The 15,766-nt window shown below is 40.0% G+C and overlaps 1 protein-coding gene and 1 pseudogene across 2 annotated transcripts in view; both read right to left on the reverse strand.

Moving 5' to 3' along the window:
- LOC109391954 (glutathione S-transferase A3 pseudogene) overlaps positions 1 to 10,259 on the reverse strand; it is a 12,931-nt pseudogene extending 2,672 nt beyond the window's left edge.
- TTC17 (tetratricopeptide repeat domain 17) overlaps positions 1 to 15,766 on the reverse strand; it is a 97,008-nt gene that overhangs the window by 80,408 nt on the left and 834 nt on the right. The window lies entirely within an intron of this gene.

Raw genomic sequence — 15,766 nt, forward strand, 5'->3', positions numbered from 1 at the left:
ATGATAATACCAACATGGGCCAGTGAAGCGACGTCCTCCACAACTAGACTGAAGAACCAAAGGACAGCAACTTGTCTGTTCCCCTTCCACAATTCCCCAGTACTATTCCCATCCCCTAATTCCCCAATAATAATAAAAAAAAGATACTGTTTTAAAAACAAAAAGATACTAGATAACCAGGGCTTTATCATATTTGAATAGCATGGTTTTGGCCAGCATTCAAATGTAAAGAAATACTTTTCATTTCCTGAAGCTTTTAGTACAACAAAGGTAAGGCAGCTAGACCAGGTATAAAGTTATCAGCAGAAGGGAAGGAGGCCACTGACAGCTGTGTTTCTCTTTTTACATGGCAGCACATGGCATGGATCTTTACCAGATAAGGGCTGGTTGCAGAAGGTTTATAGCCTGACATTTATTTTTATTGCGGTACCTTCACGTTCTTAAATTTTAAGACTTTATGATAATTATCCTTGGCAAATGCCATTTAGCTTGAATTTCTCTCCTTCCAAATACCTCTCTTCCTTAGAAGATTGCAAAGAAGGTATGTTTGACAATTCTGTAAACACTACAACATCCATTCAGCCAATATACATAAAGGCTTATTAGGACTCTATGAACCAGGCCCACTATGAGTCAATATTTGGAGGCTATGTACTCCTATCTTCTATACAACCTGAAATGGAATTGTAACATGCCTTCAAAATCGTTAGCATTTAGAAGAGGCTGCTACATGCCCAAATGCAAAGAGTGACGGAAATTAGAAAGAGGTAGGTTAAGAAGGCAATAATGCATACACAGACCTCAAATCACTTTATGGATTTTTCACAAGGGACAAACAACCCAGCAAAATTCCACTACTGCACAGCACAATAAATGATGCTTGTAATGACCCAAATCACAAATCATAAAGAAAAAGTGGGCTTATTTCCCATTTCTTCTACTTTAGAAGGTGAGGAAGTATGAAATATATTTTAGAGCAAGATTTAAACTACAGGGAAAATCTAAGTATTTGGAAATTAGTTATATGGAATTCTCCGATCCAAAATGACTCATTCTCTAAGAGGTCCAAGTAAACAAAGTTTTACTGTTATTATAGCAATTTATTTTAACAAAGATACTGGCAGATCATGTAAGGCAATTCAAATTTATTTTCCTTTGAATACATTATAGAAATACATGTATTCAATTATTGTAACAGCAGTGAATATCTTACTCATATCAAGGTTATTTTCCTGTTTCATTTGCTGTTGTCTCTAACCAAGATACTGCTAACATCTACATTTCTAATCTGGAACCCTATTTTTGTGAATTCAGTAAATTCACATGGTAATGGATGGAAATACCACTAGATGAGGATAATTACTTCACTGCCAAATTAGATAAAGGGTGAATATTTTAGACTTAAAAATAACCAATCTAAACCCCTTTTTATAAACATATTTGAGTTCTACAAAAGCAAGTTTCAGTCAATAACTTTCTATTGGTCCTTTATGACAAAAAAATTGAACATTTCTATTGTAACATTAATTCCAGCCCTCGTATGCAACTTATTCTTCACATATGATGAACATTTTTACCTTCTATTTTTAAAAACGGTATTCAAGTGAGTACATGAAAGTAACATTAATAGGGAACTCTCTCATTTCCCAACTGCAGTTTGAAACTGATGAATGAAATCTCAAAAAAATTTCCCCTTAAATTAGAAACTAGGGATGGAATATTTTAAATCTTTTATTCAGAATTTTAGATTTAAATATTGAGACAATATGATAGGAAATATAAATAAAAATCTTAAAAGGAACCAAGATTCCACCTGTACTTTAAATGACCCCACTTAGCGGGGGTTTAGGTTTTGCTACCCAGGATCTGGGATCCCCTTCTTGTGGCCAAAGCGACTGCCTCGCTTGGCTGGAAGCATCCTTCCCCGCAGGGGAAGCCCTGATCATAGTGATTATTTCTGAGATGGGACATTAATTAACTAGGTGGTCAGTTGGTACTAAAACGACTCTAATTCAGAACTTTTGTTTGAGCTTTTGGGGATTGTCCAACTTGTATCCACAGAGAATGGGGTTAAAGAAGCAGAGACATCAAGACAGAAAAACCTATTCTAGTTACAGTGTTTGAGCCCTAGATCAAACTACATCTGTAGCATTTAGAGTTTGTCCAAATAATCCAAAGCAAGTTTTCAATACAGAAAGTCTTTGATGCTATTTCTTGGGGTCCTCTTCCTAGGGTATCTTCTTATCCTTGTGGCTCTTTTAAGAGTTCTCCGTGCCTCAGCATATGCTAATTCCTCTACTTGAATACATTTCTCCCCCTATGCTTTTGGGAAAGGCCAAATGACTTGGCTCAAATGACATTTCTTTTGGGAGGCCATCCTTCTCTGGAGCTCCCTTAGTAATTTATACATACTTCCTTAGTAGCATTTATTACACTGTATAATTATTCTATGTCTGTTTCTCCACAAAAGTGTTTTTTGTTTTTTTTTAGCTGAGCCATCCTGTCACCTGTTGGCAGCTCAGCGGCAGCTCAGCTCAGGCTGGGCATCGAACCGCTATTGCTCAGAGCTCAAACACTTGAGCGAGCTCTTAACCAACTAAGCCACTCGGCTGGCCCTTTCACAAAAGTGTTTTTTATGCCTATTTCAAACCTCAGTACTTAACATGCTTGCAAATACATGTTAGGCACTTTCTACACTGTCGATTGATGAAGCTGTCTGATGTCACATCTGTTAGGTGCTCCATTTCCATTTCCTATGGCTTTATCATTCACTGATGGCTATCTGCAAAGGAGGCAAAGGGCTAAGTCACCAGGAATTCCAAGAAAAATGAGTCCTTCACAGGTCTATGACTGGCTGCCTGACCTTCCCTGCCTGAGCTTCTGTTTCCCCAACTATAAAGTGAGAGGACACAAACTACTAACTTCTAAAGTTCCTTATAATTTTCAAATTCTACCTTTATAAAAGACTATCATAAAAGTATCACATTTTTACCAGACTAATCTACACCACTAAAGAAATCTGATATTCACATGAATTAAATTATTATTCTTTCAATTTGCCCATATAAATTTGTGCTTGTTCTAGGCAGGGACAATTTCCAAAGCTGCAGTTAAAAGCTTCTTTTAAACTGTCAATTTGTCGTACTAAACCAAGGCTCCAATTAGTAGTGGCTATTTATTTTCGAGCAGTTGCTCACTGTGTCACAGGCAAAGTTAGCCCTCCCTGTTCTTATGCTACTTAAGTAATAAAGTTTAACGTTAAAAAACATTTTTCTGATTGTAAGCTAAATGTATGTTTCTGAAGAAACAAACACATTATAGACAATATGAACAAAATTAAAATTACAGTAAAACCTTGGATTGCAAGTAACGTGGTTTGCAGAAGCAAGGCGAGCAAACATTTCTAATACATTTTTACGTGCTAAATGAGCGATGTCTTACAATATGAGTAAATTGTTTCTGGAATGAATTATGCTCGCAAACCAAGGTATTACGGTACTTGATATCTCAGAGATATCTGCTGTTTTCTAGATAGACAGATACAGATATAGATATCTATATCTAGATATCTCATGTCAGGATAACTTCTATGCCTACATACACATATTGCAACGTAGGTATTTTTACAAAAATGGAATCATTATATATTTACTATACTGTATCCTTCCCTTCTTCCCTCTTTTCTACATTTCATCAGATTTCTTTGCCAATAAATATAGATCTATTTCATCATACTTAGTGGCTAATACTATATTCAAGTTATTTACTCATGTTCCTACTAACTAAAATTTGGGCTTTTAGTTAGTCCCTTTTTCACAATATTGTTATTAATATCTTTACACTTAAATTTTTTGGATGGGTGTCTAATTATTTCCTTCCCACAAAGAGAATTGATAAGTTAAAGGGACTGCACTTGAAATTTATATTTTTTGCTAGCTTTTCTCCAGAAGAGCTGAATCACCTTAAATTCCCAACAGGCATTGAGTTGCTACCACTCTGAGGAGCGAGAATAAGGGCAAATACACTGTAACATCTTTGTTGGCCACGGGTACAGTTCTTTTTTTGTGGACTTAGAATCTTTTTTACTGCCTCTCTGTACATCCATCTGACAGTCGATACATCATATTTTATGAATGGTGGTTTCTAGTTGGTGGGAACTCTAGGTGTTACTCTTTTCTTGTGTTTTCTGACTTTTTCTACAGTGAACACATATTACCTAAATATGTAAAGTATTTCTTAAGTGCTATTTATAGATCATTTTGTTAAAATGAAACTTTGGAAAATTATGCTACAATAAAAAACAAACTGTAATGACAAGCACAGGCTCAGGTCTGAAGAACAATTTTGTAGATTTCCCTTATACATTCATAAAGTTCCTCTCACAGATGTGAGGCCAGGCAAAGCACCTCACAAAAGCAACATCTATTACATTTTTTTGTTCCTTACCTTCCCCTCCTCAGGTTTTTAACGCTTATCTCAAATCTAGTTCACTGCCATGTTCAATGATTGCCCATGGAAGACTTATTTTTGTGACCTTCGTCAGGCTAATACAGTGGAGCAAGATGAGCTTTAGAGGGATGGGATAAGGGAGGCAGAAAAGTCTGCTGCCCCGCTTTGCATGCAACTCTCTCTTCAGGACTGAAGGCTAACCATCATGGCTTTGCACTTTCTTCCAGGTCTAGTGAAGTGCAAGTTCACAACATACCACTTCAGCCTCAACCCTTGAGAAGGACTTACACGGGCTCCTGGCTGTAATGATCAAAACTTTACTACTAATGTAAACAGGCCTTTCACTAGAAACATTTAATTGTATAAGATCAATAAAACACTATTATTATGAACTGTCAGGAATTAAAAGCCAGTCTCAGTTTTGTAGGATATCAAATTATCAAAACTAAAAATAAACAAAATATCCTATCACATGAATTTTTATGGTCTTATAGCCGAAAATTTCACCTTCAATTAGATTTTAACTTCTTATTTTCACAGTTTTTGGAAGATACAATTGTAAATGCCTAAAGTCATGCCTGAAATAATCTAGGTTATTTGAAGAATATTATATAGCTAGAATCTAGATTTGAACATGTGCAGCGTTGCAGCCAATTTCATGAGAACATTCATGTCAAACAATCACCATTTTCCTAACTGATAAGCAAGTTAATTTTTCATTTTCAACATGAATAAGTTCTTATAAAAGTGCTATTAGTCTACATTTTCTGATTTCTATAACCAAGGGCTACACAAATAACATATAAAGTAGACAATTTACAATTTTACAAGGAAAGAGAATGAAACACTGGATCAGGACACAAGAGTCATGGATATGCGGCATTTGAATACTTACAATATTTTTTTGTAAAAAATACAGAAACTATGTAGCTACACAGTTAGGGCTGTTTTGTATGTAACTCAGAAGTGACTCCCATTCCAGCAACAAATACGTACTGAACACAGAATGCTGGTCTAGGAAAGATGTTCACGTCCCAATCCCCAGGACCTCTGAATACATTAGGTTACATGGCAAAGGGTGAAAGGTAACTGATGGAGTTGGGGTGCTATCCAGGTTACCTTAATTAAGATAGAGACTATAACCTGAATTATCCAGGTGAGCCCAATGTAATCACAAACGTCCTTAAAAGTGGATTAGCTATGTTAACTATAGTTTAAAAATAAAAAATTACTTTAAAAAATAAAAGCAGTCAGCTCAGTAACAACAATAAAAGTGGAATGGGGCGGTCAAAGAGACAGGCGTGACTAAGGGAAAAAAAAGTCAGAAACCCAATGTGCAATGTTACTGGCTTTGAAGATGAAATGCAAAGGGATCAAGAGGCAAAGAATGTGGGTGGCCTCCAGAAACTGGAAAAGGCAAGGAAATGAGCTCTCCCCTAGAACTTGCAGGAAGTAGTGCTGCTGTCCCCTTGATTTTAGCCCAGTGAAATATGGGTTGGACTTCTAACCTATAGAACAGAAAGATAATAAACCTGTGTCGTTTTAAGCCACTCAATTTGTGGAGATTTTTAATAGCAATGTAAGCACGCACTAAGCACCAGAAATAATGGTGATTAATAAAACAGGGGAGAGCCTGAAAATTCTTAGATGGGTGCTGTGGACTGAACTGTGTCTTCCCAAAATACATATGTTTGAGCCCTAACCCCCAAGGTCATGGTAATTACAGAATGGGCCTTTGGGAGATAATTTGGCTTAGATGAGGTAATCGGGTTGGGACCCTCATGATGGGATTAGTGACTTCATAAGAGGAAACACCAGAGAGCTTCCTTTCTTTCTCTTTGCCATGTGAGGGCACAGTAAGAATGCAGCTGCCTGCAGCCAGAAAGAGCCTCATCAGAACCTGACCGTGCTGACACTGATCTTGGACTTCCAGCCTTCAGAACTATGAGGAAATTCATGGCATTTTGTTATGGCAGCCCAAGCTAAGTCAGATGTGTTCATCAAATACGGGAAGTGGGACACTGAAATCAGTGCCAGAAATTGAACCTTAATTAACTTAGTATCATTACTCAGGTGATGGCAAATTCAACAGCCAGGAAATTATTTGCTATTCACGCTGGAAATTGCTGCTCTAAGAGACAACTGTATAAAGCCCAACTTGATTACTCATCAAAACATTAGTATCAACTGTGGGGGAGAAAGGAAATTGGCTTGACTAGTTTCTTTTACTGCAACCCCAACAAGTGTGAAATAAGCATTAGTGACAAAGGTTTAATTATTCTATGAAGATAAAACCGAACTGAAGTTTTCCTTTTGTTCATGCTTCTACTTATGGCCACAACACAATTTAATGAAGGGCAGTGGATAGAATAATTGGTTTTTCACTAGAATTGGATTATGAACAAAGGTTTTAAATATTCCAAACACTGCTGAGCATTTTCAAACACTCCGGATGCAGTCCCTTAGGAGGACAATTTGTAGATATCGAAGAAAATTAAATATAATGTATTCTTAGAACCAGGAAATTACATTTGAGAGAATTAATCTTACAGACAGATACACTCAACATACTCATGAGGCATGCAAAGATATATGTATGAACACCATTCACTCATAGCAACATTGTTTACGGTAGTGAAAACCTGCAAACAATCTAAACGTCCCTCACTAGGGAGCTGGCTAAATAAATTACAGAATATCCGTACAACTGAATATTACGCAGTCTTAGGGTAGAAGAGGATAGCTTTTTTATTTTTGACATGGACAGATGTTTAAGTCTTATTAAGTGAATAAAAGTTAGTTGTGAGACAAAATGTTTCCAGCTGTATGTTTAAAACAAATCTACATATGTGTTTACAAGTGTATAGGAACTTTCTGGAAGAATACACAAATAATTCTGTGACTGCTTCCAGGAAGGATGGTGAGTAGTTAATGAAACTTTCACTTTTCATTTTATGAGATACCAGGAAGCTTAAAAAAACTTTTGAACAATGATCATGTATTTTATAATTTTAAGTTCAATTATAAAATTGAAAAAAGATTTAAAAAATTAAAAACTTTTGATTTGTTTTACAAATAAAACTACAGAATCTTGTTGTTGGTAATAATGTTTAGCACTACAGAAAATAGAACAGAGTTTAGAACAGAATCAAAACTGAGCTTGAGTTCACACTCGGCCACTTTGTACCTGCATGGCCTCGGACAAGAAATTTAATAACACACTCAGCCTAACTTTCTTTACTCAATGGTGAGATCAACACCCACATTTCACTGGCTTTGTATGAGGATAAAATGAGGTAATATGAAAACACTTTGTATAGTGTTCAGTGAAATACAGACACTGAATTGTTTTTATTACAATAAAAGTTACATCCTAAATTAGAGTCACTTCCATGTATGACTATATCAAATGCAAACTCTATGAAGACAAGGACTGTATCTCCCTCACTGCTGTATTCCAAGTACCTAAAAAAGAAATCATTCAAATACCTGTTGAATGTGTGAGCTAAGCCTGCCGAATGTAATGATGGGCAACAAAAAGCACTCAGCAAATGCTTGCTCAAGTAAAAACCTCCCTGACTCCATTTGGGCACTTTTGGCAGGTACCACTCCCTTGAGTTTTACTAAAGATTCACCACCCATCTCAACTCCCCACCAAGCAACTCTACACCAAGATGGAAAAGATTGACCATTGGGGTTTGGGTGGGGTGGGGTGGGGTGGGGTGGGATCCCTCTTGCCAGTCACCTGATTTTAATTAAAAAATAACTTAGTGCCTCAGAGGAAAAGTGAAGACTGAAGATCTTAAAAGCAAATATATGCTTTAGCTTATATAAAATTGTCATGACCTTAATATTTTTAATAAATGCTTTTGTACATGTTTACATTAAAGAAATGTCTTAATATTAAGTGAGTTACCTAAATTTATATATTATTCAATTAATTTAATAATGCCACAATCTCAAATATGAGCTCTTTGAGCATATCACAAAAGGGATGTTGGAGAGGTAATATATCCAAATAGCCAACAGAAAAGCAGACTATCTGAGGCATCGTTTTTCCAACTCTGGTTCAGAGATACTGGGTTCTTAGAGAAGTCTCGCATTGCCTAGACCTTTTATTCATAACAGAGGGAAAGGAGGAAGGGGCTCACTGTCCCTCCTACAGACTACCAAAATGATGGCGGCCCTGCAGGATGCTGACACGATATGCAAGTCCTACTATAGGTTACACAGTTAGGCATGTCCTCTCTCTTCCTCTCACTTGCTCAGTGTTTCCTGAGCACACCACACATCAGGCACTGTTTTAGGCCCTGGGGTTATTAAAACAAAGTTGTTGCCTTCATAGAGGTTATGTTCTTGTAGACAGGCAATAAAATCTACATTACAATATAGTATCAGTAATAAATGCAGTGAAGGAAAACAAAGCAGAGTAACAGGACAGAGCGATGGAAGGAGATGTTTTAGATGCTGTTTATAGAAAAGAGGGGGACATGAAAGAGGGGGAGAGCCATGATATCTGCAGAAGAGTGTTTCAGGCAGAGAGGAAGGAGCAAGAACAAGTGAACTTGGTGCTCTGAAGAGCACAGCATACAAGAAGGCAAGAGGTGGCCGGGCCAGAGAGGTGGCCAGGGGCCCGGTCCCAGGCCTTGCAGGGCCTTACAGGCCACGGTGAAAACTCTAGGTTTTATTAAGAGTGATGGGAAACCACTGGAGGTTTTCAGATGCTCCTCGCTTCCTGTCCCCCACAACCACTGGGAGTGACATGACCAGACTCATGGTTTTTAAAAGATCATTTAAGCTGCTCTGGGGAGAATACGCTCCTTGGGGCAAAAAGCAAGGAGAGCACTTTGGAGGCTAGTGCTTAGGTTCAGGAGAGAGATGAAAACAGTCTGGATTAGGGCTGTAGAGCTGGAGGTGGAAAGACACAGCTTGATCCTGGATCTATTTTGGATGTGAAGTTGACAGATTACTGACAGACTGGTTATGAGAGAAAGAGTCGTCAAGGAAGACACCAAGATTTTGGACCAGAGCAATTCAGTAACGGGGTGTGGTGGGTGGGAAATCGGGGGTTCAGTTTAGGACATGATGTCTTTGCGATGTCTACTGGATATGCTGAGTAGGCAGTTGGATATATGAGTCTGGGGTTCAGGGGGAGACAGCAGACATGATTTGGGAGTCCTCAGAAAGCCTATGGTATTTCATGCCTTGGGACTGCATAAGATCATCTGGTGAGCACATGTATAAAGGGAAGAAAAGGGGCACACCAGGATTTAAGATTGAAGAAGAGGAATTCAGCTCGAGAATGAGAAGTCATGACTAGGGATTTAGACGGAAGACTAGGAGTGTATGTCCTGGAAGCCGTGCATGAAAATAGTTTAATAAGGTATGAGGACAAATGCTGGGCTGCTAAGCAGTTAAGACGACTCAGACCTGAGCACTGAATTTGGCAACATGGAACGCCCCGGATATCCTGACAAGAGTCGTGGGGATGAAGGACTGATTGGAGTGGGTTTATAAGAGGCCTACACAGAGAGGGAGGAGAGTCTGTGAACACCAACGACTCTTTTGGGGTGTCTGCCTACAAAAGAGACACTCAGCAGCGGAGTTCGTCTTGCTTCTGCCATCATGGAGTCTGAGATGCAGGTACGGCTCACCCCCTGCCCCCTACATTTCGGAGTGCAAAGCTGTTCTAGTGTTTGGCCTGACGGGCCGGCAAGCCCCCTTCTGCCTCACTGTCGGGTTGCCTTCTGTTCGCTCCCACCAGCGCTTCCACACCGCAGCACCAGCTGAACGCCACGGCCGATCTTCATCCTTCTCCAACAGTGCACCTGCCACTCCTCATTACCTTGCCTCTGTCCTTTCCAATTTTTGTTCTGCTTTTGTTTGTCACCTTTTTCTTGTCTCTTGTTGCTTCTCCATACTTTTGATGTCTGAGCAATAAAGTTGACATTTTAGATATAACATCGGCCACAAAGCGGATGACTTGCCGTGCACACACAACCTGATCACAGTAGATGGGCAAGTGTGAGCCCTGAAATGATGGCTCTTCTCACCTGTGTACAGTGCCGTTTCTGAGGGCCTACGGGCTAATTCACTGATGGGTTCTTCAGAGCTTTAAAGATCTCCTGGAAGCCTGAGGCTTCCTTTCGGCTGGTCTCCAGCTGACGACCACATAATGAGTATTTATTATAAGGCTTCATGCAGACTACGGTCAAGTCCTAAAAGGCGGGAAGTTCTTCTCACATTTCCTTTCCATTCAGCAGATACGATTGCAGCCTGTGTGATCAGCCAGCGTGAGTGGTGCTGGGGCGGCAGAGAAGAGGGCTATCGCCACTCCTTTCATGGAGCACGTAATAGTCTGCAGGGCTTTTACATACGTAAATAGACACGCCATGGGACGGTACATGCTCTCACAAGGGAATACAGGATGCTCTGAAAGCACACAGAAAGAACAGCTTGTTCAAATCTGGGTGTTACAGAAGCCTCCCGGAGAAAGCAGCATTTAAGTTGCGAAGAGCACGAGTTAGCCAGACTGGGACATCTCAAGGGAAGAAAGTGTGCAATGGCCCAGAAGCAAGTGAGAACAGAGCATATCTGGGGACAGTGACAAAAGTTAACTATGGTTAAGTGTGTATATTTTGTGGTGAGAGTGGGGCACTCAAGGATGATCAGAGATAAGGCTCAGAAAAAAGGAAGGGTCAGATCAGAAGACATGTTAAAGAATTTGGACCATATCCTGGAATATATACCAAACTGTTAGAGGTGGTTTTCCTTGGGAAGTGAGAATGGGTAGAGGTGGGAGGACTTCGCTTCATTACTTTAAATACTCCCGTAATGTTTGATATTTATTTTTATAACGCCATGCATTACTTTTGTAATTCAAATTTCCATTACAATTGAATTGCTTTAATTCAAGAGTAATGGTACTGGTATGGGGAGATGTAAGATATAATTAGAAAGTACAATTGAAAGATGTTGGTAAGGAGCAAGGGAGAGGGGAAATTAGACAACTAGGTTTCTGATGTGGGCCAGTGGGTGGATGGTGAATGGTGGTGTCTTTCATTAAATTTGGAAAAACAGCATGACACCGTTGTAGGGGTAAAAACGAGTTTAGATTTGGTCATAGTAAGCTGGAAGTACCAATGCCGATGGAAAAGGACATATCCATGCAAGCTAAGTGGGTTGGTGAAAAGTAAGCAGTCAATACATACTTGTTCAATAAATAATTGGGAAAAGTATTTTAGAGTTTTGATTTATCTCTGTATATCTCCAAGTTCCTATTTCTACTCTACAGCATAAACAAAATCAATAGCTGGGTCATTTATAAGAAGAAACATAATAGTAGGAAATATCTTAAAAGATGGATTGAATAAGAATCACTTTGATGCCGCAGTCTAAGGCAAACTGCAAAGGTTTAGCAGGTGCCGAGCAAGTTCGTGAATAATAACCATGGCTGCTCAGGTCCAAGTGAATCCCGGAAGGGTATAAACAGGAAATAGTGCTCCATGACAACACGCTGGGTTCCGTGTTGAAAAGCACTGAAATAAAGCTGTCAGCTTCATGGTACCATATGGATGATCTCTCCTAGATTAACCAAATTACTTAATAACAGCCCCAAACCAAACCACTCCTTTACTTATGAGCTATTCAAGATCAATAGAGATAGAAGTTTAGCCTGTTTGTCCAACTAAATCGGATGGCTCTTGCTTAGGCCATCACTCCTGAAATAGTCACTCATCAGTCCTTTGTCTAAGGTGCTAGGCTTCAGAGCATCGGCTTTGTCAGAAACCTCATTTGTTCTGAGCAGTTAAAAGGATCTGTGCTCTGAAGACATTTGCCTGATAGGAGGCAAAATGATTAAGCAACCCCTAAATTAATTCACACCTCTTTGGGACCGTCCCCCGTCACCGACCCCCCAATTTGAAGTCACCACAAAACATGTTGCAGAGTTTGCCAATTGGAAAAGAGAAGATATTGACCTCGGTACTCCCATTTTCGCTTTCATTTTTCTTTCTATTCCTTTATGTGTAGGAGTTACCAGAGGGTAAAAAAAGCACTTCAGACTTCCTGATTACCAAGTGCTCATTTCCATGCTACTGCCGATAAATACATTTTTACTTATTGTTACAACTAAATGCCATTCATTAGTTGTGTGACTTTGGGTGACTTTCTCTATGAGTTGTAACGTGTATTCTTAAAGAATTTTTCCAAATCTAAAATTCTATGCTAAGATCGGACGAGGGGGAAACAGTAGGAAAGAAAATAAATGTTATGTCATAAGAGAGTTAACGATGATACTCTATTTAAATGTTTAGATCTCCCCTTACAAAGAGAATATCCAGAGGTAGTGAACCCAGTGCTAGAAGTACATCTTCTTGATTCAGTAAGTCTGCAACTAACAAACTGGTAATGTTTCAAGAGTTCATCTGTTAGCTGGTAATTTAGAACACGAAGCATTAATTTTCCCACAGGAATGATGTGATATAGAGTAGCTATGCTCTTAGGCTAATTCACGAAAGTTTATTTAACCTTCAGTGTAAGTGAATTGCTAGACACTTTTAATAAAAATAGAAAACAGATGTTGCCACACTAGTAATCAAGGAAAAAGACCACCAAAATGAAACAAAAAATGTTTATCTCGAAGCCTAGTCTTCACAACGAAGTCAACCAAAAGATGCATTAGCCTGATGACACACATTGTGGAGCCTCTCAGAGACTGGGTTTTAAGGGCCTGCTCCTTAGGTCCGTGGACTCCAAGGTAAGCACCTCTGCTTAAATCAAGCGAGAGGGTTCTCAGGTAGAGGAACACTTGGGGTTCAGAAGTATGCGAAAGCCCACAGCTGGGAGAAAAACGCAGAGCTGAATAGGATGCGGAGAGGAGGGGCCTCTGCGTAGACATCCCCGGATGGCAGTGGGAAATGAACTCAGTGACTGGAGCATTCTCTTCACATCTGGAGCATTCTCTTCACATACCAGCCCCGGGATTTCCTGGACAACGCTCCTGGGAATTCACTGGCAGCTCAGTAAGCACGGAGCCTAAAAATACAGAAGACTGGCTTCCTCGCTGGAGCAGGGGCTGAGGAAAGGAACAATTTCCTGAGCTGCCATGCCAAGTGCTCAGCACCTGCTACTGCCAGAAGCGGCCCCAGATTTGACTGTGAGGAGGTTGCCTGGGGGAATGTCCGTGTCTTCGCTCTGACTGAATCGTTATTTCAGCTCGTCTACAGATCTGGGGTTTCGAATACATATGCATGTTCACAAGTCTGTAACTTGTGGGTGCCTATCTTTATCATCTGCTAAGGCTAGAAATAGAAAAAGCAAACGAGTGTTCTCTTCTCCTGGGAAGAACTGCTTACTGTACTTACAACTGTTAACTATAAGGATGGAAAAATGTCCCGATTTAAGTCTGCATTTTGGGCAATTGAGATTCTTAATTCATAAATACTTCTCCAGGTTCACTATGGAAACTCTGACCCATTATATCTCATTTAAACAGGTTTAAACAGGTTTGGATTCTGCCTGCATTCAAGTTACTGCCAGAAGGGCAGCATGGGTAATGCATGCACAGCTATCGGAGTGGAACTCAGAAGCTGACCACAGTCTCCAACTCTTACTTTATTTATACTGTGCTGCATTTTCCTCTGATTAAATCCAACTTTCCTTCCCTAGCCTCTTGTTACAATGTAGCCCCCAGCTTTTATTCCTTCTAGTATAAATATTTTTGGTTGCCTGAACTTAAGTAAATGTTATGTAGCAAAATATTGGAAAACTCACTGAAAAGGATCATTTAAAAAGGCATGTGATAAAGAAATCTTGCTTCCCTAACTTTAAGCCTAACGACTTACTGCAGGGGTGACTTTGCAGAGATCCAGAAGATTCTTCTGATTTCTACCTTTCTGAGGCAAGTTACCAACAACCCTTACCTTTCTCCTTAACACATACATATCCAATGTGAAAAAAAAGGAATTGGTTAAAAAACAAAAACCAAATCAGATTCTGCTTTCCCACTGCCATGGTCAGCATATACTACATTTCTACCAGCTTTCACTTTTTAGATGGGCTACTTTCTCAGCTGAGTGGCAGGACACCAAAACGGGAAGGAGAAATCAATGTCGCAGAGTATAAATAGCTGTGGCCAAAAACAATATTGCAGAATAGCCAATAAGAGAAGGGCTCCCCAAAGTGCAGCAGAAGTGACTTAATTCCACTTCTCCCTTCATGAGGGCCGCAGGGAAAACCACCATCAAGAAACAAAAGAAGGGCAGAAGCAACTAGGGCTCATAGAATATTTCCAATCTTCTGTTAGAGATTAACTTGCAGTGTTTCCTAGGGTTTCTGAAACACATATACTTTAAATCACCGCCAGTAAGGCCACTGAAATGGCAATTTTTTTTCCTGATATAAATTAGGTATAGAGAAAATGTGACCCAATCGGAAAGTCGGTCTTTTCTCAAGATATACCAACGCTGATTTTTACATAGTTTGTTTAACTCACTCATTATACTTGAGATAAAATTTGCATCACCTGGCAAATCTAAATGTGAACCTCACTTTAAACAAAGTGAGGCTCCCATTTGTTATCACCGTCCATCACACACAACCCTAAGGTCCAGCAATTTCACAAAATGGTTAATACATTTGAGATCGGTGGGCTAAACTGCATGGGGTACACACTCCGCTTTCTAAATGTTTGCCGATTGCTCTCAAGTGCTGACAATCATTAAGCTTCCCAAGTTTCTGTAGCCGACACACATGTACTCTTTAGGCATCAGCATTCACACAACGTAGGCAATCGCAAAGTTATGTAAGAAAAGCAGTCTCTCGTCTGAGGAATTCGTTCAGGCACACAAGAATCCGGGAAATCGCATCTCCTCCTTGCGGGGTTGGGTCACAGGAACTAGGTAAAGAAACAATGCAAAGTACACTGGGAAACGAGGGCAGTTACAGCTGAAGAGATGCTGGCAACGCCACCAGAGGCATCTTCAAACAATTCCTTCGGAAGGAGCATGGGTTGCGTCTAATGAGCCCCTGCTGACCTGGGTAACGGTACAAGCTGAAGCCACCACAGCCTGACACCAATTCCAGCATGTGGGAGAGGAGCCTGGGGGAAGTGGCATTAAATGACCCACGGGCTAGGATGCCGACGCTGTCACCACTCTGGGACTCGCGCACACCCCGGCGCTGCCACCTGCTTTCCACTTCCTCGGGGACAGCTGGTGACGCGTGGGCCCGTGGGTCCCCAGAGGCAGGATAAATAACGAATCTGTGGTTCTAAAGCCCGAGCACGAAAAAATGTCCCTAGGGCCCGATCCCCCCC

The sequence above is a fragment of the Hipposideros armiger genome, unplaced genomic scaffold, assembly GCF_001890085.2.
Source record: "Hipposideros armiger isolate ML-2016 unplaced genomic scaffold, ASM189008v1 scaffold_309, whole genome shotgun sequence".
Lineage (NCBI taxonomy): Eukaryota > Metazoa > Chordata > Mammalia > Chiroptera > Hipposideridae > Hipposideros > Hipposideros armiger.